The following is a 4,855-nucleotide window of genomic DNA, read 5'->3' on the forward strand; positions in this document are numbered from 1 at the left end:
GAAAAATCTAATTCTGATTTACTGACAAGTTCAAGTAGTTTCTTAACTTCTGCAAAAACATTTTTTAATGAGGCCACCTGGACCTCAGACAAAACAAGAGAATGTAACTCTAACAGGGATTGAACGCGTCGTTCCAAATGTCTCAACCTATTTCTCACTCTAGGCAAAGTAAGCGCAAAATTCTCATCATCAACAAGATTTGTCACTAACTCTTGTAACACAAGGATTTTACTTGAGACCAAATTAAATTCCTCATTAGGGTCAATGTCCTTTAAATTATCACTAACAACAGGCACATTATTCTGAAGGGCAGTGCGCAGAGATTTACGCAAAACAGCAGTTGTGGTGTTTTCACATGGTAGACCACGTGAAAGACACTCAAAAGTAAGTTCATCTTTTAACAAGAACTCAGGCACAATAGTAGACGTCATGATAAACAAATAACTTACAAAACTTATACCAAGACCAAATTAACAAAACAAACTATTGCCATCCCCAAGCCATGCAAAACTCTGAGGCAGGGAAACATGCAAGGAAAATAAAATATCCTACACATGCACAAGAAACACAACAAAGCAACATGACAGAACCACACTCTGCTACCATCTTTGTGCCGGTTATTAATCTTGTTTCGGTTTGCTAAACCTCACCAAGGTAAATTACGGCAGAAGATTCCAGGACCTTAGGCTCAATGGCACGGCACTTTGTTGTATTGAATAAATAATGAGTAGAGAGGAAATATGCCGACTGGGAAAACTACCGAACAAAAGTTGATAACCTGTTAAGAATTTATATAGATAAGAAATTAAATAAAAAGGTTAGGTAATTGCAACATAAAATACACACTGATATCGGGTCAGCCATAACAAAACATATTTATTTAAAACACAATAAAGAGTATTAATTGAGTATTCGTACATTCAAAACAAAACGGGGCCCCAACATTTTTTTTTTACTTAGTTACATCTTCACAATATGATTAATTAGTTACATTTTTCAAAATGATTATTACTTAGTTACATTTTCAAAATAATTAACGTAAATTTAAGATACAGAAAGAATTAAAATATTACTCAGGAATTAAATGTAGATTACGATGCCAAAGGGGTAGTTTGATGAAATAGTCGATGAAATTGCAAGATACGCGTGGCCGAAACAGGTTAACTACCCATGCTGCATGCTTAGGATTTAGTCGTCGAAAACTTTCCTGGGATATTTGTTGGCGGCTCCCATCGCCGTAGAACCACGGGACAAGCCCTGGGATGCCCAGATGTTATGGGCGAAGCTTATGGATCACACCTCAGGCATGGGGCAGCGAGAGGTCGCCAACTCCCGGACCGCTAAACAAGTTTTTTAACAACAAAAAATTAAACTATCCCATAAATAATTATAAAACAATGATTCCCGGGGAAAAGGGCGGTAAAACTCACCTAATGCGGTAGTAAATACACAACTTTCGACATGGATGTCGATAGATACGTGACGAGCACAAAAATTTTGATGTCTACATTATGGCTGACAAAAACAGAAAGGAAAGTGCTACCTTTTCCTTTCCAATATGAAGATGACCATAGATATGACAATACATAGAGATGAGAAACTTAAAAAGTTACACTTTCCTGCACTTAAGTGCAATAACTCAATAATTAATCTTAACCACAATATTAATATAAACAAAAGGAAAAAGGAATTTATGATGTTTAAAGTCTTTTAAAGTCTTTTAAAGTCCATATGTTTTTCTTTTAAATCCACAAATCTTAACAAAGACATAAATATCTTTTAACAAAAAAAAAGATTTTTATACAAAAACAATTATTTCTTACAAATTGATACTTAAAATAATTATTATTTCATTATTCTTCAAATAATCAAAAGTTAAAAACAATGAGTTATTAAAAAAAGATATAAGAAAAAAGTAGCCTCCCAGTTTGCATTTAATTAAACAACATATAAGCAATAATGGGCGCATGCCCACACAACAAGTGCACAACGGCACAGTACTAAAAAACTAGAATTTTTTTCCTGAAACGATGTATATATTCCCGCGTAACTGTACCAGCGAGGTCAAACCTGCAGTACGACCTAGTTCCGCCAATCACAAACACAGGCTTACAAATGCAGCACACCCGTGATTAATGCTTACGTAACTATTGTAACGAATGTCCAAGCCCAATGCCCAAACAAACAACGCACGGCTACACAAGAACGGCATTTCGAGTTATAGGCCTATCTATATCTACTCTTTTCTGGTTCGACGTTTCGTCCGAATTAAGGCCCGTCTACAACAGTCATAACCTGTGGGTGGTCCATGTCCTTATCCGAATGTGAATGACGTCATATTGTAACACGGAAAAAAAATAATTCTGTCTACATTTGCGAAGTCCGATGTCTGAATCCATTGACTTCTAAAGTGGTCACCAGAGCGCAGTAAATATATAGTGCCAAAATATATTTTTACGATTTTTTTGTTTACTATTTCCATGCATTATAAATAAGTATTGCAGCTTACTTATGAATATTAATTTCACTTGTGAAAACTGTAAGAATTCAATATTTTTAGTTATTCAGTAAGGTAAAATTAAATGCTGATAAATTAACTCCAGCCACACGGACAAAAATGAATTTGCGTGTTAGGCCTTTGAAAATTCGCCTTTCCGCAAACGAACAACACTAATCAATTTTTTCCCCCCTCGGTTTCCTCGGCTTCCTGGTTCCTACCACATTGTTCGGTATTTTTTTTTGTTTAATTTTTTTGAATTAGGAACAGGAATCTGCAAACGTAATGAGTGCTTTTTTTTTCTTCTATGCTACTAAAGGACCCAGATAGAGACAAAAATGTTCAAGTTGACCAATGAATTCGGATCATCTCCCACACGACCCATGAGACAGAGGGGTATCATGGACCCATCAGTGAATATCAGTGTCCGTCGGACACAATTTAAGACATGGCAACTGTAAACGGGCCTTTAAAGGAGAAAGTCACGGTTTTTTTTTACGTTTCAACGTCTAATAAATCGATGAACGCCGGCTGCACGCACGAAAGAGTGTCCCGTTACGCACATTGTCCCGTTACGCTGTGTCCCGTTACGCTCATTGTACGCTTGCGCAGCATCTACCTCTCTTCCACTCGATTGGAACAACCATCGATTTGACTTTTTCGAGTCACATTAAACTTGAAACACTCCCATTCGTTTCCTACATTTCCTATCATCGTCCTATCCTCAACAGAATAACACAGATTGGAAGAAGTTAAATAGCAAACATGTTTAAAAGTTATAGTTAAAATAATATGTTCGTTAAAGTAATTAACATATTTGAATTAATGAGTGCAAATAAAAATAAATTTATGAATTAAATTGTAGATTTATTTCACTCCTTCTTTGTATCCATACAAAATAGTGATAATTCAATAAAAATGATTCAATTTTATTCATAAAAGTATGCAATCATTTCATCAATGTTTTTTTATGACGTTGTTAACGTTAAACTATCGTCCGTAAACCGACTTTACATACAACCAATTTTTATTTTTTATTTTTAGGATGCGGGAACGGTGCCGTGTTCATAATCGCGGCCGAATTCAAATGCGTCAGCTCAGATGTCGAATCGATGATGGAGAGGGTTTGTTCACTTGTCGCACTTGCTGTCAGGACGTGTGTTGTGTGTGTGTCGTGACTGCGGGAATGATCACGTATCTCGGAGACGAAAACCAGCGCGGGCGTTGTCGTGCCAAACACTCCATTAGCCTCGCCTCGGCGCTCACGAGGAACGTTCTTATCCGCGAGGCGGCCCGTTCCGGACCGACGGGAAAACGTAGAAAAGGAAACGGACCACGGACCCGTGTTTCGCACGGACTCGTGCTTCACTATCGCGTCCGCCGCTTTTACAATGCACGGAAACGTAACCGATGGTCCTTTAAATGATTCATGCAATAGGGAATTTTTGTTTTAATGCAGTTTTTTTTTCGACATACGCCATTGCAGTTTTACATTGCTTGTCATTAAAAAGATCCCGAAAAAAAAAATATTAGGATAAAAATATTTACAGAAAACAAAACTGAATCAGCCGATGTGGGACAAATGGAACCAACGATGAAACTAAACAAGTATTACAGACAACACAACGACGACAGCACGGACAAAAAAAAAGTCCAACCTCTAAATATCAGACAGCAAAAGAATTCCATTGAAGGAACTTAGTCATGAAAAATAATATAACAACACGGACGAACATAGTGGGCTAACAACGACGAGACAGATTAAATGCAGGCGTCCCTGCTCAAGTAGTCTGTGACTCCCTTCTAGAACTGACGATTGCAGCTGGGGGCCAGTCGCGTCATCCCGCGCCGACCCGACGCCCGAAGCGTCGAGAATAGCGTCGCTCGCTCACGCCACTCCGCGCGGCGGCCCGCGGAATTCCCAAGGCCGCTCAGCGACATATAACGGCGCCGAGGCAGGACGATGCGCGTTGTGGAGAGGGATGAGGGGGTTAGAGACGACCCTTGTAATCCGGCCAGGCGCGCGTGGCATGCTTTACGTCAGCGGACCGCACGTGACGTCAGTGGGCGTGTAGGGCCGCCAGCCAGCTCCGAACCTGGCATCGCGGTCTGGTCTCTCCCGTTCGTAACAATATAAACACAACGATGAAGCAGATGGTAAACAGTGAGACTGAAATTCATGTTTGCAAATATTAATTCATTTGGGGGGGGGGGGGGGGAATTAGCTCCAAGAACATTACACGATCAAGATTTAAGAATACAATAATAATAATAATATTAAACCACAAAATTATGCTAGAACTCTAGATATTCTTGTACCTGGAACAATTTTTAACGTTATTTTAAACGTAAACAAAT

General features: G+C 38.8%; 1 long non-coding RNA gene across 1 annotated transcript; it reads right to left on the reverse strand.

Annotated features, from left to right (window-relative positions):
- Positions 1-849: 849 nt before the first annotated feature.
- On the reverse strand, positions 850-1,896 carry LOC134538373 (uncharacterized). The gene is made up of 2 exons (XR_010076130.1): positions 1,431-1,896; positions 850-1,340 (listed from the first exon to the last, which is right to left on the reverse strand). It is a non-coding gene; the product is annotated as an uncharacterized LOC134538373 (long non-coding RNA).
- Between the last annotated feature and the right edge of the window lie 2,959 nt (positions 1,897-4,855).

This window comes from Bacillus rossius, chromosome 13 (genome assembly GCF_032445375.1).
Source record: "Bacillus rossius redtenbacheri isolate Brsri chromosome 13, Brsri_v3, whole genome shotgun sequence".
Taxonomy (NCBI): Eukaryota; Metazoa; Arthropoda; class Insecta; order Phasmatodea; family Bacillidae; genus Bacillus; species Bacillus rossius.